This window comes from Eptatretus burgeri, chromosome 7 (assembly GCF_056783735.1).
Source record: "Eptatretus burgeri isolate ZD-2024b chromosome 7, Ebu_testis_v1, whole genome shotgun sequence".
In the NCBI taxonomy this organism is placed as follows: domain Eukaryota; kingdom Metazoa; phylum Chordata; class Myxini; order Myxiniformes; family Myxinidae; genus Eptatretus; species Eptatretus burgeri.
The window spans coordinates 10,577,290-10,601,581 of NC_140967.1; the positions used below are offsets into that span (position 1 = coordinate 10,577,290).

The window sequence follows — 24,292 nt, forward strand, 5'->3', positions numbered from 1 at the left end:
AGAGCTAAGACTATGGGAAATCCCGACAAATTACAAAAATCATCAAGATATTGCCAACTTTTAGCAAATGATGACACCCACGTTTTAAATATTTATGCAAACAAAGAAAGCAACGAGTCTACACAAAACAAGCTGGAGGCACCCTCACGAAAATCTGAGCCGAATAAATGGGAGCAAACTAACCAGTGCTAACCGGAACATATAAACAAAGCTAATGCTTCAACTCAAAGTACATCACAGTGTCCATTGTACAAATGGTCCAGCTTCTTGGAGAATTCAATTGTCTCTACCACTGCTGCACTCATCTCTCTGCCTCCACTACTGCTACTGCTTTTGCTTCTTTTACAGAAGAATTTCCGGCAATATGAATTTTTTTTCTGTAAAGAAGACTAACAGAGCCATATCCAAAGATAATCGACAATAAATGCACATAAACCCTTGGTAAAATCAGCCTTGGCACCAGAGTATCTTTGGAGCTCGTACAAAATCTGTCTGCAGTGTAGAAGTACATGTGCAGAAAACCGACAGAGGGTCAGGCTCACACTGCAGTATCTCACAGCATCCAATATATTTCCAAGCATATGGAGAGTGACAGCATAGTTAGCCAGTCGACCATCATCATTTGGTTCATTTGTGAAAGCGCCGTCATAGTGGGCAAAACCTGAAACAACAACAGTAATTACAACACCAAAAGTACATGGCGCACTTCGTATACTTGAAAAACCAAAAACATTTTTGCAAAAAGGCCAATCGTTTGAAAACAAAGTTATCAGGTTTGTGTCATCACCTAACATCCTCTAAAGAACAAGATGGATGAAAATAAAGCAAAGCCTCATGTTCAAGACTTCTCTCAAAAATCAACAAGATGGTGCTGTTATGAGGACAATATGTGAGACGGTTTCAATCACAACTGTTCTTAACATGTTTGGACTCTTCCTACCACCTGCCTGCCACACACTGCCAAGACCGTCATGGTGCATGGGACTTGTTTGGTGCAGAAATCTGAAAAAAGTTACTAAAGTCGTAAATGAACTCAATGTTAGGATAAAAATAGGACCGCATGTCCTGAAGCTCACCTGGATCAGTCATTCAAAAACTGCCCACAGACCCCCGTAGACCCTGATATATATTTTTATGCCATGAACAAATTTTTGTACATCATGGGTGATGAAGGTTGTGATCCAGTTTCATTGAAATTGTGTATGTAGTTTTGGAGAAGAGAGCAAATATCTATTTTGGGGTGTCAAAAAAACCACCGTAGATGCCCTAAATGAGCACAGATTTTGATACCATCGATATACTTTGGTACATTACAGGTGATGAATGCTGTGGTCAACTTTCATCAACGAAATCGTAGTTTTGAAGAAGAGAGCAAATACCTATTTTGGGGGGGGTGGTTCAACCCCCCCCCCCTCCACCGTAGACTCCATTAATGAGCACAGATTTTGATACGGTCAACACACTTTCGTTAGGCATCAGATTTGAAGCTTGTGGCCAAGTTTCATCACAATCATGTGTTTGGTTCAAACGATAATGACTGAAGTGTGTACAGACTGACTGACTCACCTATGGACATTGCTCGATCGCATAAGCTCACCTGACTGAAGTCCAGGTGAGCTAGTAATTCTTCAGGATTTCAAATCAGACAAATAATCGGGTATTGTGAAAAAGCATAAGAGCTCAACTTATAAATAGATTATTCACAATCACACACGATCTCTATACTGCACATGTGTGTACATGTATGTGCGCGCGCACGCGCACGCACGCACGCACGCACGCACGCACGCACGCACGCACGCACGCACGCACGCACGCACGCACACACACACACACACACACACAGTTTTATGAACTGAAGAGTATCGGCTATTCCTAAAATTTAATATAAAACTAGACGACCCGTGAACCCGTTGTGACAGCGGTTGATGAAAAAAATCATTTCAAGAAAATAAAAAAGATAGCTCCAGCGAACTATACTGCTGAGGTTGTTTGCATTGATCAAATAATCCCGAAGTGTACTTGACTGAATCTGGAATTGATTTTTTAATCATTTTTTTTCATTCCCGATTTGAATGAAACTTGATACTGCACACCGCAGGTAAATGGTGAGTAAGGTGGCCCTCAAATTTTTGCGCTATCGTGTACCGTTTTGGTTGTATTTTGGGAACATACATTCATACAAGATGTACATACATACATACATACATACAAGATGAGAGTTTTAGTAATACATAGATGGTGATAAAAAGCTTCCTAACTCTGTAGAATTTTCTGTATTTCTGCATAAATTTCACATAAAATGTGATCAGATCTTCATGTAAGTCCTAATAATAGACAAAGAGAATCTGATGAAACAAATAGCACACTCAAAAAATAAATCTACTTTTTCATTTATTTATTGAGTAAAATGATCCAACATTCAATTTCTTTGTCGGAAAAAAGTATGTGACCCTTGATATTCAGTAACTGGTGGCACCGCCTTGAGCAGCAATAACTTCAACCAAACATTTCCTGTAACTCTTAATCAGTCCTGCACATCAGCCTGGAGGAATTTTGGCCCATTCCTCTATACAGAACTGCTTCAACTCAGAGATATTTTACATGAACTGCTCGCTTCAGGTTCTGCCACAACATTTCAATTGGGTTAAGGTCTGGGCTTTGACTTGGCCATTCCAAAACATGAAATCTCTTCTGCTTCAGCCATTCTGTTATAGATTTACTTGTGTGTTAAGGATTGTTGTCTTTCTGCATGACTCACTTTCTGTTAAGCTTCAGCTCACGGATGGATGCCCTTACATTCTCTTGTAGAATTTGCTGGTGCAATCCAGAATTTATGGTTCTGTCAATGATAGCAAGCCGTCTAGGTCCTGAGGCAGAAAAGCAGCCTCAAACCATGATGCTGCCCACCACAAAGCTTCATGGTTGGCATGAGGTTCTCATGTTGGAATGCAGTGTTTGGTTTTCGCCAAACATAACGTTTCTCATTTAAACCATAAAGTTCCACTTTCGACTCATCTGTCCACAGAACATTCTTCCAATATCCTTCTGGATCATCCAGATGGTCTTTGGCAAACTTAACATAGGTGGCAATGTTTTTCTTGGAGTGCAGTGGTTTCCTCCTTGATATCCCCCATGCACACTGTCAGTTAAAAGCTATCCGTTAAGGCCAGTGAGCATTGGTTGTGATATTTGTGGATAAGCATTGGTAAATGCCTATAAATTACCGATTAAAATTGACTGTTGCATGTTATAAATTAATTGTAACATGACTCGGTGAATTGTAAACTGCCTGATGTAATGAGCTAATTTTGACTTTCTGTCAGGTCAGGACAGATTACATTTGTGAATTGCTGCAGGTACCATGTAACCTTGTACGAACCTGTTTAATGGTCGGGTTGTCGGCGACTAACCCGTCTCTCCCCCCACCCTCCCCTCAGGTTTCCTGGTGAAGAGGGTGTATGGATATAGACAACCAGCAGGATTATAAACAAATCCTGTCAAAGGGTGGAGGAGCTCCTTGCAAGCCACCAGCCATCCATATCTTGTGCCCAACTGTGTCTGTGGATGTCCTCCCGCAGTTGAGTTACTCTTTTTTTAGGAGGTTGGTGGCAGGATTTACACTCTGGCCATGGTAAAACACTTCATTCCACAAAACCCACAAATGCAAAGAAAACTGAAAACCCACTCCGTAGGAGTACCTCCTGTGCTGCTGCCCTTCGCAGGGCAGCTCACTGGATGATGGGAATGGGGCAAAGCCTTCGGGACCCCCAATCTTTGATGATAGGAGGGAAGCCACAGGGTAACCTTCCTGGGTCAGATTGCGGGATAGTGTGTTGGGGTGGTGCTGAGGTGTCGTCCACCAGACGGCAGTCTCCTTGGGTTAACCTGAGGCAGTCCCTTTGGGTGATGCCTAGAATGTTCTATCCCTAAAGGCCCAGTCACACCTTGACGTTTTAGCAAACGTATGCCGATTTTTGAATTTTTTTTCTAAAACGCTGGCACACGTTGAATACGTTATGGGTAAGTTTTGATAACATTGAGAGCACGCTGAAAAACACTGCCATACGTCGTTGTACGTTGGCTTTAAACGTTGTACTTTTTGGTTGTCCTCAAATTTTTTCATGATTGAAATTTCACGACGTATGCCGGCGTATGACTCACACGTTCCGCTACGCTGGCCACAAGTTGTATGCACGGTCTGCGATCGTTGACAGACATCAACACATGCTACTTGTAAGTTAATCATAAGTTGAGACACGCCGAGGTAATGTTTAGCGTACCCGAAACTTATTTCTAACCTATGATTAACGTGTTGTTGGCACGTTACGCGATCGTTGCCACACATTGACAGACGTTACTTTTAAGTTACTCATAGGCTGAAAGACGTCGGTATAATGGATCGTCCTTGCGTCAGCGTCCACGGCCACGGCCAGGACACTTATTTGCAGCATTCTTCAAACTTTTCTTTGGCATGACGAGGATGTTCACACTTCGATGTCTAGCTTGGCTATGATTCCAATTGTCCATCGGCAGCGTCTACTTTCAATAGTGGGGTTTGAGCGATTTATCACGTTCAATAGAAACGATTAAAATTTCCGAGCGCCAGCGTCAAAAAACAAAGGCCAGTGACAGCAATTTAAATCGTTCATTGTAAACAATGAAAATAGCTGAGTGGTACCGTTTAAAAGTCGTTGAGTGTAAAAAAAATCCAATTGTTGAGCGCAAGCGTCTACTTTCAATAGTGGAGATGCAGCCATTTAAATCGTTGAGTTTATGATTTAAATCGTTAAATCGTTAAACGCAAGGACGATCCATCATAACCCACACCCTCCCCCTCACACTCACCTACTACTGCCAACATGAACAAACTACTACTAATACTAATACTAATACTGATACTGATACTGTTACTGCTGACATGGACATCGACTCAAAAAGGACTCGAAAACACTGTTGGGTCCCCCTTTTATGAGCAGCATTTTTATATACCAATTCCCAAAACCGCTGGGAACACGTCTTTATATGGCAGTTGTAAGCTAGAAACACGTTAATTTTTTTTTTATTGTCGACCGGAAGACGTCATTGGAATACGTCTACATACGTCGATGTGTGTTGGGACTACATAAAGAATTGGTTCAAAGCACGTCAAACATAAGTCAGAAATAAGTTTCGCGTAAAAAAGACATTACCGCGACGTTTTTCGACTTATGAGTAGCTTATAAGTAGCCTTTGTGGACGTGTGTAAGCGTCCACATATCGTGTGTAAAACTTATCCCCATCGCATGCGGAACGTGTGTCATACGCCGAGTACGTCCAAAAATTTTGAACATGTTTAAAATTTCTTGACGTACTCTACTTACTACGACGTATGATAGCGTACTTTAGCGTTGTACTCACGTATACCAAACTTACTCATACCGTATTTGACGTGCCCCAACGTTTTAGACACATTTTTCTTAGGTCGGCATACGCTGGCAAGATCGCCAAGGTGTGACCGCGATGTTGACACTTCCATTTCTACGGCAGTTATGATTCGAATCGTTGTGCGTCAGCCTTTTAATAGGCTACGTCACGACATCGTCGGCGATGCGTGCAACGCGCTTTGCCTAAGTTAGACTATCGTTGGGCATCGGTTGTGTAGGCCAACAACAGGTTCAGCATTCGTTGGTATAAGTTATCTATAACACAACGAAACGTTGTGTGTCCGTTACCAATGCGTTATACATAAGACCAAGTCGCTATGAATACGTCCGAATCTTTAAAAAAAAAAACATCAAAAGTTCAACGTAAGCCAGCGTTTTACATACATTTTAATACGTTGTCATCGCTGGCTAAAACGTCAAGGTGTGACCGGGCCTTTAGAGAGGATGATCACCTGTCTCTGTCTGTTATCATCTGAGCTCAAGCATTCAAACATCAGTATTGCAGCACTCTTTGAGGTTCAGAGATCGGAACGTGGTGAGATCATGGTGGGTGGTTACACCTATGATTGGTCTGGTCGCTCTGATTGTTACCATGCCCAAGGAGTTGCTGCAGGTGTGTCCAATAAGCTGACTCCAATGATAATTGAGGTAACATCAGTCAACGAGCGCATTCTGAGACGAAGGATTCGTCACTCCTTGCGTGTCGTTTCTCTGGTCTCTGCATATGCTCCGACTGAGGTGCGTGATCTCACCGTGAAGGACGCATTTGATGCCGCCCTCAAGTCTGAGGTTGATCAGTGCCCCAGGTGAGATACTCTTCTCGACTTGGAGGATTTCAATGCATCGACTGGCATTGATAGGGATGGTTATGAGACATGTGTTGGCCCTTATTGGTCTGGAACTATGAACCAGAAAAGCACCAAGTTCCTTGACTTTGCAAGAAGTCATGGACTTAGGGTGGCTGGTTCATGGTTTCAGTGCCAACAAGCTCATCGCTGGATTTGGTATTCAAACACTGATTGTGTGGCAAAGGAGATTGACCATGTGCTCGTTGATGGTTGCTGGAGGATTATCCGGAACTGCAGGGTCTACCGGAGTGCTCAGTTCCTCAATACCGACCACAGGCTTGTTGTAGCAACTCTTAAGTTGCAGATTAAATCAGGGAGAAATGTACCATCCCAGCCTCGGCTGGATGTTGGCAAGCTCAAGGATGAGAGGGAAGCTGAGTTTGAGAACAGGCTGAGTGGGGATTTGGGAGGTCTGGGTGCTTTGGGAGATCCTGAAGAGTTGTGGAGTGCCTTCAAGACCACCGTCCTTGATGTTGCTGGTGGATGTGTTGGAAATCCACCAGGGCGAAGAAGAATTTTGTCTCTCAAGGGACTCTGGATGCCATTGACCAGTCACAGGGCCAGGCTGAATGGCAGAGCTGAGCTGTCCAGGGAGCTGAGGTGTAAAACTGTACATGTACTAAGGGTGGACAAAGAGGCCTTTGTGTGAGGAATCTGTGAGGGGGTACAGCACAACCTGTGGTCAAGTGATTCTCGTCCTGCTTACAGGGGAATTCGCCCATTGTGTTCCTCTAAGCCTGTCCCTCGGTGTACTGCAGTTTGAGTGGAGGGTGGAGGGCTCTTGACAGGAGTCCGAAGTGAAAGCCCCCTGTTCCGGTTACTTTGAGCAGCTGTACCAGGCTGACCCACCAGCTCTTGAGTTGGATGTCAGTGGTGTTACTATCCCTATTGCTGACCCTCCAATCAACTGTGATCCACTGTCGTTTGTGGAAACACAGGCTGCTTGAACTGGTTGAAATGGAGTAAAGCTCCAGGGTTCTGTGGCATCCATGCTGAACTTCTCAAGGCTGGTGGAAATGCTGTACTCATGTTGTTACATGCAGTTCTGTGCTTGTCTGGAACACAGGCATCATCCCAACTGACTGGAAGAGTTGCCTTGTTGTCCCTCTTTGGAAAGGGAAGTGTGATCTCCTATACTGCAACAAATACCGAGGGGTGACGCTGACGGTTTTTTTTCTGACATTGATCCTGTACACCAGATTCTCTCAGCGAGGGAGCCTCGTGAGTGGAGGAGGCCAATGGGCTGACCACGTGCCTCGTGGTTGCAGCGGGTTGATTAGCATCTCAAGGAGATGGGGATGGGCAAGGCATCTGCCTGGGGGCTGGGCAGACGGAAGCCCCTGGAATACCGGTGGAAAGTGGACGCAGCGACGCACTGTTCTGGCGCTTGCTCCCATACGTGACCTGACCTGATGGCAGTATGCCTGGTGAGGTTCATGAAGATGCTGGAACATTCTGAGATGAAACTTCCAGTAAAGATGAGAATCGCATTTGCTGGAAGGCATGGGATCATTCTGTGTTACAATATAAACCCGCAAGAGGTAAGTGTAGAGAGATGGGTGACATGTGATGACATGTTTCAGTCATCACTGTGCTCGATTTAACTCCGATGAGGGAATGAGGTTTTAATGTCCAGAGAGGTTGTTAACACGTGGAACTGATTATAATCAGGTTGATTAAAACTCGTATGAAGATTGTGTACGGTACAGAATTCCTTTGAGCTCTTCAATCATCCTAAACGGGCCAGTGCATATGAAAGAATGACGTGACAGGACTCGATCGTTCGACAGCCCTGGAGGAGGAGGTAAACACGCATGAGTTGAGCCAGCAGGACAGGGACATTGGGTGGAAACAACTTAGCATGGGAATCGGAGTTGGACATTGTATGCAATGGGGAACTTCCTCATTTAACTTCGTATCTGATTATTTGAAATAAAAGTTTCAAATCCGTAAATCGGAAGGCACAGACCCCAACCGAAAAAATCCATTTGATCGGTAGCTGATGACCTGTATGATCATTCATACTCATGAAGTGCAAACCTTGTGTTGCAGCCGTTAGAAAATGAGCTGGTATTGGCACCACAAACAACACACGTACATTAAAGGGAAGGAAACCCTAAGGTATACCACCGACACACACCATTCTTGTTCAGTGTTTTCCTGATGATGGACCCATGAACTCTCGCAGTCAATGCAAGAGAGGAACACAGATCCTGAGACGTTACACTGGGGTTCTTTGTGACCTCCTGGATTATTGTACATCTTTCTCTTGGAGCGATTTTTGTTGGACGACCGCTGCTGGAAAGAGTAACAAATGGTGTTGAGTTTTCTCCATTTGTGCACTATCTGTCTGACAGCAGATTGGTGGAGCCCCACATCTTTAGAAATTGTTTTGTAACCCTTTCCAGACCAATGAGCATCGACAACTCTTTTTCTGAAAGTCTTCAGAAATCTCTTTTGATCAGGGCATGACATGCTTCCACAAACCTGTGTGGTGAAGACCAGACCCTGATGGTGACGAACAAAGTTTATGTTTTTTATATCGGGCAGGGCCACCCAAACTCATTCCTGATTGTCATCTCATTGAATGAAACACCTAACTGTAACTACCTCCTCAATTGAGCTGATTAACCCAGAGGTTCACATACTTTTTCTGACAAAGAAATTGAATGTTGGATCATTTTGTTCAATAAATAAATGAAGAAGTAGATTTTTTTTGGATGTGCTATTTGTTTAAACAGGTTTTCTTTATCTATTATTAGGACTTAGATGAATATCTGATCACATTTTATGTGAAATTTATAGAGAAATACAGAAAATTATAAAGGGTTCACAAACTTTTTCTCACCACTGTATGTACGGACGGATGGCGTTTGTCTCCGGACAAGTTTGGGTGATGTTTTCTCTCTGGAGGGTGTTTGTCTCCAGATGTGTCTGGGCAGTGCTTGTCTATGGATGTGTCCGTGTTTTCTCCGGATGTGTCTGGTGGTGTTTGTCTTTGGACGTGTCTGGGTGGTATTTATTGCCGGCGGTGTTTGTCTTTGGACTGTGTTTATCTCCAGATAAGTCCGGGTGGTGTGTCTCTGGGCGGTAGTTATAGTATGAGTGGTAGAAAATGGATTTCAGACATTATTTTGTTTCCATCTTCACTGTTATTCTGTGCAGAATCATTTTGATGAGACTGGGAATCGTAATTAGCGTTCCAACCCACGTCTGCCTTCCCTTCCTCTCATCTCACACTGTCTTTCCTTCCCCCACCCTTATTCGCTCCCCCACCCCTTCTCTCTCTTTCCTCCTCCACATCCTCACTCCCCTCCCCTCTCCCTCTTCCCCACCCCATCTCTCTCTCCCCCCTCTCTTTGTACTCTCATCAGCAAAGCGACAGGTGGTATTTGCTAGTATGTAATATATCTATAAAAAGTTCTAGGTTACTATTAATCATAATATAATGGGCGTAAGCCTGGAACTTCTAACACACTTTTCTCCGAACATATTCTGTTCATGCTTCCGAAATCTTCACGTGTTCCATGTATTTACGCAGGTGATAGCGGATTCAAAAAAAATCGAATATAGATAGCATTTTCAAAGAGGGAATCGATGACGTCACAATCAGCAGCGTTCGGTGGCAAACCGACGGCCGGGTCCCAGACTCATGGACTTAACTAAGTCCATGGGTTCAGGACGTTTGTTCAACTCAGCATTGACGACTTTTATCCTGCCATGTTGTTAATCCGTTGATGGAGGTAATATAGAAACAATGAATATGTCAAATCGTTTGTGTTACTCATCTGGCACTACGTGTCAACGCCAACAATCTAAAGAGACCGGTCTCAAACGCTACCATGGGCACCCAGACACACCACCAATATGAACTGAGCTGTTGAATGCGGCGCAAAACATCCAAAGAAACGACCGTAACCGAGTATCGTGATCCGTCCTGTCCCCCATACCCACCGTAGACGAGTATCTGTGAGTACATAACAATAGACACAATGAGGCTTGGGTCCACATTTTAATGTAAAATCTTAAGGGAGGCCAGTTACCTGCCCAAAACAAGACCAGCACTCAGTATTGAGCATACACCCGCGGGCTGAACAGTTTATATTTTGTACCCCACTGCTAGGCTGGATCTGCATCCGGACCTTCAACAAAATCGAATCGGCTTGTTCTTGCCACTGACCCAACTCATCCACCAAGTTTTGTCATAAATCGTCCACAACTTTTTGAATTATCAATAAATCATGCTAAACAATGTAGTGTTTTGGCCCAATCTCTAAAAGGTGAAGAATGACTTCGAAATTCTCGTATCCAGATAATCACCAAATTCTAATAATTTTGTCCTTGTCACACATCTAATCTGTCCACAAAGTTTTGTCTGAATCCATGAATAACTGTTTGAGATATATTGCTATGTATAGATTTAGCCCCATCTCTCAACGGTGAAGAATCACTTTTAAAAACTCTAGTGAACGAATGTTTCCCAAAATCTTACCAATTTGTCCTTGTCACACACTCAACCTGTCCACCAAATTTTGTCCGAATCAGTTCACAACTTTTTGAGACATCTTGCTCATAGACAAACAGACAGGGGTGAAATCACAATCTTCATCCACCTTCGTTGGTGGAGGGAATTAAACAAATACCAATTATGGTTTATTTGACCCCTGTATTAAATGTCAGTGGAAGGAATTGATATGAAGGTGTGTGGAGGCAGTAATAATAAGTGGGCACTTCGATCAGAGTAATTTCAAGCATCATAAACCTATTCTCAAATCAGATGTGGGAAAGGTCGTCATGAAGTCTACGACTACAGGGAGCACCAATATTGACCATCTCCTTTGCTTGAGATGATCTCAAGAGGAAAGAGAACAATGGAATCTAATGGATCAGACTCATGTTATATCCAACATCCATGATGTAACAAAAGCGTCTTGGGATGCATTACTATATCAGGCAAGCCAGTAAAGGTTAGAGTTATACATTCTGTGGAATATTACAGTAAAGCAGTTCCACACAAGCTTAGTATATAGGTATGGCCCATGCATGGCATAACCATGAAATGGCACAAAGAACAGGTATCGATCATGAGGTGTTAAATGGGGGGAACAATTATTTGTGCAGGAGTCTAGGAACATTGTACAAATCTGATGGCAGGATCAGTTACAACTGTATTAATGGGGCTCGACAACAACGAGCACAGAATCTGAAATAACGGGAGAGAAAACATGTAAGGAATGGTGGAGAACAAGGTTCACGACAATTAAGATGAGAGGAGATACATGATATTGAAAGGCCACACACCAAGTGTGTATCAAATATCAGGTGCTTTCCACAACTGTTAGGTGTCTTTCTCGGTTGAACATTCAAACCGTTATTGTTCATCTCCACAGGCGAGTGCATGACACTCCACACATTACATTTTATATTTGAACTCTGGGATTCAGAACAATGGAGAAGAGTGAGATTGTGAGTCACCATTGTTGGTTGATGGTTGGATAAGTCGAGGTTTCCGGCATTGTAGTTAGCTGAGGAGTAGCCGGGGAGAGCATCATGGCTTGTTGATAATCTTTCATGGCGCTTGCCATGCCACCCAGCACATACTGAACCATGCCACGTGAAGTCAGCGATGCTGCATGCTTATCGAGCTGCACATGGAAGACCCACGACGTGCCATGTCTTGGGAAACTGTCTAGCAGGTCTATCCCCCAAAAAAATGAAATGTGCACAACGTCTCCCATTGGACGTGCTGGTACACGGATTAAAGTCAAAATCCGCTTGCCTCGGTCGGACCATCAAAAAGATTGAAACGTCTCATCTTCACTCACAATGAGCCAATCAGTTTGGCAGTGACGTAACACAAGAAGTGAATTGGTCAATACATGTCATCTAAGGAAGGAAAAGAAATATAATGCAAGGCCTGAACCTCCCCTGCACAACTCTCCCTCCATCCATCATTATCACAGACTCAAAATGATACCGAGTATGGTAACAATAAATAAAGAACATTTACAGATTTGAATCATTGCCATGAACGTGAGAACAAATCTTCCTACGGCAAGAAATGCAAACACAAAGAAGTTTAACGACCGACTGTCCCATAAAAGAAATCCATTGTCCAAGAGATTTGATGTGCTGAAGCCGAGCATTCAACCGAAAAACCGATGAATCCTCGCGAAGGATGGATCGGTCGCCTCAAACCCGAATGACTCAAAAGAACATTATCAACATTAAATAATTACCCCAACATGGCCTAGTTTAGTTATCATTTGACGATTTTTTTACTTGTATAAATGAAAAATAAGTTTGCTCACACATCAGTGGGCTTTAAAAGTTACTCGTACAAGAAAATAGACGAAAGGTGCTCGGGGAGTGTTTTTGAAAACATCCATTAGAGTTCCATGCATGTGACATGAACAAGTGTCGAGCATTCATTTTCCACAGCTCAGGTTGTCAAGCTGGTTTGCGTCTTCCAAACCAAGCGTGACATCATTAGGTGCGCGATACACAACGACAGGATGAGATTTCGCGGCCATTGAATCTGGATATTCACGCACGCGACACATCGGCAAACTGCCTGAGATTATGAGTACACCAAAAACAAAGAAGGTCCAAAAATATTTCAAACGAAGTCACAATGTGAAAGAAGATGAATATTTGCGATGGACAGCCATAACGGAGGATTTTCAACAAGTTGTACAGTGTACACTGCTGGTGAATCAACGCAGTACACTGGACACTACCTTCTGATTATTGTACAGAGATGCTCGGTTAGATGTAAAAAAAAAAGGATTGCACTACTCACTAATAAACAACCTTTCCATCGGAAACACCAGATGGACACTCCGACACAATCAGTCGTCTCAATTGCTTGCCAGTTGAACGCATGTGGTACATGCATGGAAGATACAGCACATACATCTTATATAATCTCGTCTGGACCTCGTGTGATTGTGCCGACAATTGTAGGAGAATCGAGTAGCTGTTACGCATGAAACCTTGATGAATTCTCTCTCATGTCGATTCTAGAAGGATACATCATTGAGATGAATTGCAGAACAATTAGCTGAAGGCAGAACTTAAGCATGTGGACCGGTGCTTACCACATACAAACAAACCGTTGGCAACACGTACACAGAGACCATGTACTTTAAAATTCAACACTTTCTCAAACTTCAGTGCTAGGTTTCATCAACGTGGTCCAGGTTCCTCACTGCCCTGTCCTGGTCTTACAATGCGTCTCATATATAATCAGGGAATGACCAGCATGAAACGCACTTGTTTTAGATATTTTTCTTTTCTGAACAAATGTCAGAGATTATGATAAAACTGAAGCTCGTATAAGGGGTATAGAGGCAAAACACCGATGAAACAAGTTATATGTTTAACATTTATGAAGCTGCATATCAGGCTGGCAGGATCGCATCGACGTACGCACACTCACCTCTTATCTGTCATGGGTTTGAGGGAAGAGGATTATCAACTGAAACCCGAATCCTATCCAGGTTCGTCCTGATGACTCCATCTTTGCTCTTTCCATCTTTGGGTTCCTTCTGACGACTCCAATGCAGTATTTGGTCTTCCGCTTGAATATCTCATGAGAAATCACAGGAGATATATGTCAGGGTTGGAGTTTTATTTATTTATTTTAATATACATATATACATGCTCTCGGCTTGTAGAAGAGCTACGATACAGAACAAAATCAGAACACAACAAAACAAAGTGAACAGCAGGAAAAAGGGGTAAACACCAACAGCAGGGCAGAGGGAGAAAGTAGATGTAAATGGACAAACAACGGATGTAGGGAAGGACGAAGGGGTAAGGGACAACGCAGATGGTTGACAAGATGGATACATAAGCAAGTTGAGGGTAAAACTGATAGTAGTTATGAAGCGTTTCCCACAAGGAGGAAGACAGAGAAACAAATATGGTGAGATGGGCAAGCGGTTCAGACTTACGAAGACATTGAATATAGACGAGTTGCTGTTTGGTGAAGTAAGATAGAGAATGGCTCATGAAATGAGAAAGAAAGAAATTAAATGCCACTGATAGTCCACTTTGAGCAATATTATCAGGCTCTATGGGAAGCAGAGACATCAGTGATGGACAAAGAAACTTGACAGCGCCAAGTAATGGCTGATGGGAAGCAGGCTCGGGTATTTAAGGCCAAGAAGCACTCGTGGCATCGAGTGCGATGTGCTGTGTGAGTGAGTGAGTAGATAGAGAGTCCAGGGTCAAGACTTGGCACAGGGGAGAATGTCAGACCTTTTAGGATCGCTGTTGTTGTTGGAATATTATGAAGTTCATGTGATTGCGCATGTTGTGCTATGCTTGTATTAGTGAAAATGACATGAATTAAGCAACTTGAAATGGAGTCAAGAAAATAAAGAACATAGCTATAGAAAGCATCTGAAAATGCAAAGTACGTCCACTTTGTATTTGGACTTCTCCTTCTTCCGTATGTTAAATATGACAAAAAGCTAAAAGAATACAAAAAAAAGTTTTTGACAATTTTAGGCGACTGACATTTAGACCTCAAAAGCAATAGGTTTCAGTAAGTCAATATGCAAATCCTGATCAAATTTCAAGTCAGTCAGATAGAAACTGATGATTTTGTGACCTTGACCTTTGACCTTTTGACCTCAAAACATTTGGCTTCTCGAGTTTTATTGGTGAACACATTCAGTGACTGAATATGCACACCCTGTTCAAATTTCAAGTCAATCGGATGAAAATTGAATGTTTTATGCGACCTTGACATTTTCATCGACAAAAACCAAAAAAACAATCTGTTTCTAGCTTTTCATTGGTGAACCAATTCCGTAAACCAAACATACTAATTCTTAAAATTTCAAGTCAATTGGATGAAAATTTACAATTTATTCAACCTTGACCTTTTGATCGAAAAAAACAATCGGCATCTAGCTTTTGATTGGTGAACCAATTCAGAAACCCAACATGAAAATTCTTTAAATTTCATGTCAATTAAATTAAAATTGATGATTTTATTCGACATTGACCTTTGACCAAATTATTAATTTGTCTTCTCCATATTTCCAAAATAAAGCTTTGTTGAAAATTTGATGCCAAAAGCTCAAATGGTTAAAAAAAAACAAAGTCAGGGCAGAGACCGATGGACACACACACACAGAAGTGATTGCAAAACCCCATCTTCCACTGCTCAGGGACGGGCGAATGAAAGAGTTCATAGAACACCTTACCCCATGCACTCTTAAGAAAAAGGACATGGGAAGGGTCTTTTAAACTCTTGATTTTCGTTTCGGAGCCCGATCTATATTTCCTATGAGCCGTGATTTTGCCTGAATCTCAATATTCCCAATGCTGAGACCGCGAGCGGCAAATTTGATTGGTTAAGGTGACGTAAAATGGCGTAATATTTTGTCGAAATACTGCTAAACTGGATGCTCATTTTCCGATTCATGCTGCGATTCGTGTTCTACAGTTTTCACAATATAAAATTAAATTAAAATCAAATCGATCCTCGACTGAAGTCTGTGGACAGACAGACAGACAGACAGACAGAGATAACCAATTGCTTAACTCTACTTTGCGCTTCATGTGCGTGGTAAAAATGCAACTTTAACACCCCGGTAAGAGCAATTCCAAGGACTATGAAAATTCTAGAATGCAAATGACGTCATAAATCCTTTTTGTATGCAGTTGAGGCTCGTGGAGGAGCGAGAACACAGAAAGGATCAGGAATGTAACAGAACAAAAGGACCAGTAGAAAGAAAGGAGTTGGGGGACACATGAACAGCAGGGTTGAGGGACAAAATGAGGGAGAGTTGGAGAAATATATGATCGAGGAACAACTTGATTTCAATTGAATTTTATACTGTATTAATGCAACCTCCATTCACCAATTCAAGTCAGCAATAGAGAAGTATAGGGCCAACCATCCGTTGAAATGAACGAGGATACAGTGGAGTAATGAGGAGCAAATACGCTTCGCTTCACGTCTCTATATCCAGTAGGATCCAGTAAGAAATAAGGCATGTGGAGAAGAATGAAGTCAAGGGGAGGACACAGGGGGGTGGACAACATGGATAAAGCCACAAACTCTCATTCATCGAAGTGGAAGAAAACAACTGGCAACTCTGAAAGAGGTGGATTTGGGGAGGGTTAATAGGAGTGGAAATGATCATGGTTGTGGATGGACAATGACCCGAGATGGTGGTGAACAGCTATTTCGAAGCTCTGAAGGGAAAGATGAGGTTGAAGAGACTGAGGAAGTCGATTCCACAGGCAGGGAAAAAAAAGGAACAAATGAGTGGTGTGCAGTGATTCTGGATTTTGTGAGATTGACTTGAAGGGTGTTACTGGCAGACCATGTGCGCCCTGCAGAAACCTGGAGGGAAGGGGGTGGGAGTACGACTCACGAAAAGGGCAGAATGTGCAAGACCAGAGAGGAGGCGGTAGAAGACAGAGAGACCACCGACCTGTCTGTGATGGAGAGGTGATAGGCCCATAGACCCAGTTTCAACGTGGGAGATTCCAATGATCCTAAACATCTTGGTTTCCACAGCATCGATTATGAGCAAGGTGTGAGGCAGGGACGCCAGCCCAGAGGGGAGAGCAGTTATCCATCAAGCTGCAGATGAAGGCCTTGTAGGTGGATAAAAGGTAAGGTGGGCCAAAGAAAGACTGCATGACAGAAGATGCCCAGTTGGTGACTGGCTTTGGAGGCCAACTTAGATATATAATTTATTGCCAAGTTAGATATTCATCAAAAAATTTATTGCCTTATCTAATGAAACAATGTTTAATTATTCACTCATGCTTCATTCAATTAAACAAAAAGAGCCTCCAACAACATGGATTTCAAAGGGAAATATGAAAATATCTTTTGCTGGATTCACTTTAGAAATAAGGTGTAAAATCGACTTGAAAAGTCTTATTATTCCATTGTTATTTGTGTTAGAAAGAATGAAATTTGGTGTGGTGAATCTGATGATCAGGAGGTCCAGCAGGATAGAAAGGGCCCCAAGCCAAGGATGGTGCTGAATGTGGGGGTAGAACCGATTGATAAAAGAACCCTAATATATAAGAGCTATGGCTGCACAAAATTACCACCAGGCTTGTGGCTTCCCAAAAGCATGCAGGCCATAATCAACACAGCCTTCGAATGTAGAATTCATCACGTTACATCTCCCTTTCTTTGTTACATGTAGACGAAGGGTGGACAATGGAAATAAGTGTCATCGTGCTTTTTTGTGTGTGGAAAAGTTTCCCCTTTTTTAGCTGTTCATCGACTTTAATAATATACTAGACGACCCGTGAACCCGTTGGGTTCCCGATGTGACAGCGGTTGATAAAAAAAAAATCATTTCAAGAAAAAAAAGATAGCTCCAGCGAACTATACTGCTGAGGTTGTTTGCATTGATCAAATTCTCCCAAAGAGTACTTGACTGAATCGGGAATTGATTTTTAAATAATTTTTTTCATTGTCCGATTTGAACGAAACTTGATACTGCACACCGCAGCAGAATGGTGAGTAAGGTGGCCGTAAAATTTTTGCGCTATCATGTACCGTTTTGGCTGTATTTTGGGAACATCAATCCATCCATCCATACATACATGCATACATACAAGATGAGAGTTTTACTAATATATAGATAAATAAAAGGAAGGTGTCTGTACCTTAGTCTGCCATGGTTCCTATCTTCTCTCACTGCGTCAGACTCCATTGGCATAGTTAGCAACATCTTATAATTCCATTTACCGGTACACCATCTAAATGTACTCTCACCTTTCTTCTTCGTTTGCAAGTAGCACAACCCCAACAAGCTTCTGAAAAAAAAAATGGGAGAAACCAAGCCTTTCGACAAAATGTAAAATTCACAAAACAACTGCGGAGTTGACCACACATGATGGCTGCCTCAGCAGATACACCAATTGATAGGCCGTGATGATCGATTGATCGGACGTGACTGCAGACGAGAACATGTTCTCATCATATATTTTCCTCATGAAAGCGTTTTGGAATTTTGGCAGAAGCAGTTATTATTATTTTAACCAGTGGAACGACTGCTTGGAAAATTTACTAAAATCTTGCAAAATTGAGACACATCATGAGAATTTGAACCCCCCCCCCCCGACCCCCAACCCGCAAAAATGAGGATATGCCGATGAATGGCTTCCTGCAATAAAGATGCGTGTTTTCCCGTTGGTTGCTGTGTCCAGTCGTTCTGGTGAAGTCCATTACTTGATAATTGGATGCAAATTATCGAGTTAAGAAGGGACCTGCGTAAGCTTGGAAAATCTTGGAAAATTTCAGATGCTCATGCTTTGAGCGTCCACTCTGAGTCTGGGACGTCGGTGGTTCAAACCCTTCCGAGTAATACCAAATACTTTAAAAACGGTATGGTGCTGCTTCCTTGCTAGACGTTCAGCATTTAAAAGGATAGGACACTGACAATCCTAATAGATTGGTATCTATGAGGAGGAGGAAATTCCTCTTTTGGAAATGCCCAGGTGAGTGAGGTGAGAAAGGCAGTGCCAGTACCCAGAGTACCCCGGGAAGTGATGGCACTTCCCGCAAGCTCAGTGGCTATGTTTGTCTCGTCTAACAGTTCGGTGTTGTGTCTCGTGTATTCGTCTGTATATCCATGTGTATGTGGTGTATGTGGTGTATGTGGTGTATGTGGTGTATGTGGTGTATGTGTGTGTATGTGTATGTGTATGTGTATGTGTATGTGTATGTGTATGTGTGTGTGTGTGTGTGTGTGTATGTGTGTATGTGTGTGTGTGTGTGTGTGTGTGTGTGTGTGTGTGTGTGTGTGTGTGTGTGTGTGTGTGTGTGTGTGTGTGTGTGTGTGTGTGTGTGTGTGTGTGTGTGTGTGTGTGTGTGTGTGTGTGTGTGTGTGTGTGTGTGTGTGTGTGTGTGGCAGTTCCACTATGAGCCTTAGATCCTGTAAAAAATTTTTAAGGAAACTCAGCCATTAGATGGCCTTGTGAGGGTGGGGATTAAGAACATCTTGAAAAAAAAAAAACACAGTCATTAAGATTTTAAGGGAGGCCAGTTACATGCCCATAATTAAATAAATACCAATTATTGTTAAGTTGGATGTCTGTTATAAATGCCAGGGGAAGGAATTCACTCAAAGATATTGATGACATGGATTTGTGCGGAGGAAGTAAGAATGATTAAAAATCGATTGCAATTGCTCATGGACATGCACGACGGCAGCCACATGGGTCCGTATAGTTTGCAGCTCAAAATGGATCCGACAAGCGAAGGTACTCACGAGGCAAGGTTGTGAAAGCCACGATTGAATCTAGTGTGGAACCTGGAGTATCCCAGATTTTGGTTCACTCTTACAAGAGATTTGAAGGAACAGTTACTGGAGATACAAGTTCAAGTGGACGGTCAATCCAGAATGAAGTTGCTTTGAAGAGGACAGAGCTGGATGTTAGGTTGAGTGGTGAAACACTTGCTTTTTTCTCAAGTGATTTCGATTAAAGTGGCTGCTCTCTCCTCTCTCCTCTCTTGTCAATCCGCACTTGGCAAGTATGCCATACACCCCTCAACACGAGTTGAGGAAAGTCCTCACCCTACAGGAGACTGGAATCGGTTGGTTTAAGGTATTTTACATGTGGATAAGGAGACAGAACAATACACAGCAAAGGACGTTCTGTAGCTCCATTGTATCAAAGCAAGATTGGTGTAGGGTAGGGACATCCACTGATATACGAGTCCGAACTCGATTCACAGCAAGCGTCGCACATTTGTGGCACAGGGTATCATCTTAAAGTGTGGTGGTTCAGGAGAATAGCTATAAATCTGACCTTGATGGATGTTTGTATCCTGAAAATCAGCAAAAGTGTTTCCACTCCACATACTGACGACAGACCTTCCTTCAAGCGCCTGCTGGCATTGTGCTTGGAGAGCAATGGCTGAGGAAAATTGCCACCAAGCCTGTTGTGGCTTCCCACAAGCCTGCAGGTCAAAACACTGCCTTCAATGTGGGATTCATCATATTACATCTCAGCATGATAGTCCAGAACACCACAGGGCACACCAAATCTTTGGTAAACGGAAGAGGGGAGGGGAGGGGGGGCGAGGGAAGTCAAAAGTTTTCCAATTTTCAAAAAGTTTTCAGATATAGAAAACACAATTTATATCCTAAATGGCATTGGAAAAATGTGTGACTGACTAGAAACGATGCACAAAGGAAAGAGCAAACGTAGTAACATATACTGTATGCGTGGGCTACGCAGGGGCAGGACCATTCGGTCATGGTTAAGGGAAAAAGTTTTTAACACTTCATATATATTCCTGCCACGTTGTATTAACATGAATCAACAAGTTAATTCCTCAACATAAATCAGCCACGTCATGAACACCAACATGCACGAGTATATTATCCACAGGTCTTCAATGTGATGGCATTGACTCTGCATGGCAATGGTTAAATGTACTTACTGTAAGTTTTGCATGGAAGTAACAGTATTCAACAGTAAAACAAATAGATTAACCTGAAGGGCACTCGGTGGAGAGGCACTCGGCCTCCGCCAGGCTGAACAGTTTACCCTTGGGTTCCTACTGATGGGCAAGATCTACATCTGGACCTGAACCAAAATTGAATCGGCTTGTTCTTGTCACCGACCCAACTCATCCACCAAGTTTTGTCAGAACTCGTCCACAATTTTTTGAGATATTGTGTTAAATATAGATTTTAGCCCCATCTAAATGGAGAAGAATCGCTTAAAAAATTTTTAAAGAAATTCTAGAATCCAGATCTGGATCTTCACCAACATGTAATCAGTTTGTCCTCGTCATACACCCAACCTGTCCAGCAAGTTTCGTGCGGATTTGTCCATAACTTTTTGAGATATCTTGGTTCACTCTTACAAAAGGTTCGAAGGAACAGTTAATGGCGATACAGGTTGAGATAGACAACGAGGGGTGAAAACATAACCTCTGTCCACCTCCGGTGGTGGAGGGAATAGTTGTGCCGACTTTTTGAAAAGCACAACAGAGTTGACTCCTTAAGCCCCCAAGCCCCGTCCATGGGATAATTGTCAGGAAATTTGGGGTTATCATCATGGGTTGGGGAATGTCGGTTGGCAGCCAAGCTGCCATATGCCAGGAGGAGTAGAATTGTGGCCTCGTTCATGAAAAAAAGATTGGTGAACTAATGATCCTTTTTTTCCTCTTCCTTCTTCCTCTATATACTGTTTTAAAACACTAACTACTATTCAATCAAATGAAACCCGTTCTTAACCTTCATTGCGAGTCCTTCCACCAAGGGTGTGTACGTCTATGCTGCTAAGTATCTGCTATGCTAATATCAGGGGGAGGGGGGGTTCGTGGAAATTTCTCTGTGGCGCCATGCTGTCTGCTTGTTTGTCTGTCTTTACGTTTGTTTGTCTGTGATCTGGACGAAATTTGGTGGACGGGTTGGTTGTGTGACAGTGACAAATCGATTCGATTTTGGTGAAGATCCAGATCTGGAGACTATAATTTTAAAGTAATTCTTCACCATTGAGAGATGGGGCCAAGAACGATCTTCAGTAAAACATGACATGTACAGAATGACATACAGACAAAACTTGGTGGATGAGTTGAGTAGGTTCCAAGAGCAATCCGATTCGATTTCTGTTCTGATGCAGATCCAGATCCTGCCTATCAATGGGATACAAAACGTCAACTGTTCACCCTAGAGGAGGTATGTGCTCTACCGAGTGCCGTTCTAGTTAGGCTTGCATCAATGAGCAGTAAGGGTTAACGCGTTCAAATTTCACCCAAGCTGCTCGGCGACCTGTGGTTAATGCACTTTATCAGTGAAAGTTCATTCCGTGCCTTGTAATTCCCACATGGTGATGGAATGAAGGAGTGGGAGAATGCCGTCGACCTTTTGCTGTGGCGTTTGCACAGTTATTGCTGTAACCCAGAGCATGGAAATATCAGACGTGGAAGCTGTTTTTCCGCGGTTTATCGTGTCATCTACTTGTGTGCTGCAGCTGAGGTTTGGGTTCATTTCATTTTGTGTGCAACCAGGGCCGGATTAAGACCTTTAGAGGCCCGAACCACTGAAAAGATTATGGTACCCCCATATGTATGTAATCCAAAATAAAAACAATACCGAACCATAACATGAAATTTTATTTTTCAAAATTAAACAAAACTTACAGTAAGGTTTATTTACAGTAAACACTACGGCATCAGTATTACATTGCATAAAAAATTATATTCTTGTATATGGGGGCCCCCTTTTTGTGGGCCCTGGTTCAGCTGCAACATTTGCACCATGGTCCATTGTAAATCCGGCACTGGAAAAATACTCTGTGGGGCCCTTCTTACCTTGAGGCCCTAAGCACGTACTTATTTTTCTTAATGGTTAATCCAGGTCTGTGTGCAACACGTGGCTGTTGGTTTGCATTATTGCTGGGAGGAGTGGCTTTTGATGCTGATGCAGTGCCCCCTCTAGGTTAGAACAGGAATTTGTAATTTGACCAGGGTGCTGGTGATAACTTGCCTGTTCTTTGCAACAGGCAGCATGGCATCTTTAACATCCACAGACTAATGCTGGCAGAGAGGAGTTAAGGTCTGGGTGAGGAAAATTGGACAGTCTGACCTCGAGCGAGTAGGCTAAGTTGAGCCGCATTTCCAGCAGGTAGGACAAAGGTGTGAAGCTTGTACATCTTAACCAGCATTTTGTCAGAGGAGCTGAAAGGCAAAAAGCTATTTGACATTTGAAGAAGGTGAAGTGGTGGAGGGCAGTGGCAAGAGAGTAAAAAAAAAAAAGTACAAAGATTATTCCAGTAAAAGTTACACTTAAATAAAATTTACATGGGTAATTAGGAAAAGCCTAGCTCCCGAGACCTAAAGGTTTGCACACTGATCTCTGAACTGTCTAGCCTGGGTTTGAATCTTGACCCAGCTATAAATTCTTATCCTGCTCTTCTGCAGTTAGGGCGAGGCATAAATGTGTGCGCCGTCCATGGGACCGACATTAAACTGGACATCCCATCTGCCAGCATTGTCTGATGGACGCTAAAGATCTCACCGGGTGCTTCATGAGTCGAAGGTGAGTTATCGCGGCATCCTGAATGAACTAAAAATTATTGCTCCAACCTACAGGGGCGCACGGCATCAGCAGCACAGCCACTCTCCCAGCAATAATGCAAATCAGCAGCCTAGTTCTGCATCCAAACATGATGATGGATGCAGTTTATGGAAATAGAGATACTGGTGGAGTATGGTATCACGTCCTCAGTGCGAATGAACAGCTTTTATAGAAAGATACTTCACTGGTATACCATACACCGTAGTCATTTCTGTTAGTACGAGATAGTCTTTTTGCTGATGCTTGGGATTGTGATCCTCGGATGGTCCTGTAAGGCGAAGTTCTTGATTATCCACAATGTCATGGCCATCCACAATTTGGAGACCCGACGTGCTGTAAAAATAGGAATCAAATACGTGCGCAAAGGTCACATGCCTCCTTTGAAAAGGCAGTTCGAACTGAAGAGAATTGTTGATCATCATGACCAAACGGTACTAATAGCCTTGGGGTTGGTGTAAAGTAATGGTGGGCTGGGATTTGTGGAAAATGTCGGACCTATGACCTCAGCTGTTCACAAGATGTGAACAGTTCTACCTGATAGACCATAAGGGTCGAACTGTGCTGTACGTTTGCGATGAATTTCGGGGAATTTAATCCCTCCTTCGACAAACACTGCACACCATATCATTGTTCCCCTCAACGACAGTTACACCATGCCACCATCTTGGTTTTGGTACCCATCGATGCAACAAGAGGTATTTATGTACGAGTCATCCAGTGTGAACTCACCGGAAAGAATTAGGATTTTCTTCCTGTTGTTGTCTCAACACTGAACTTCCAGCACAAGGAAACACCACAGAACATATCGGTCACAACTCACCGGTGGCAGCAAATTCCCCATCCGTTGAGCACCGAAATGTCTTTTGGATCAAGCTCGCTCAGAATGACAAAGTCCTGCACAAACAAACACCCAACATAGCATCAT

At 42.8% G+C, this 24,292-nt stretch overlaps 1 long non-coding RNA gene across 2 annotated transcripts in view; it reads right to left on the reverse strand.

The window, feature by feature from the left end:
- Positions 1–24,292, reverse strand: part of LOC147022659 (uncharacterized) — a 24,694-nt gene extending 402 nt beyond the window's left edge. The window contains exons 1-4 of one of the 2 annotated variants that reach the window (XR_015059835.1): positions 24,188–24,292; positions 20,084–20,234; positions 13,716–18,085; positions 1–661 (exon numbers count right to left, since the gene is read on the reverse strand). The exon at positions 1–661 is cut by the window's left edge and continues 402 nt beyond it. This is a non-coding gene — a long non-coding RNA (uncharacterized LOC147022659). Of the gene's footprint in view, positions 662–13,715; positions 18,086–20,083; positions 20,322–24,096 lie in introns of both variants that reach the window. The other variant, XR_015059834.1, reaches the window with a different exon arrangement.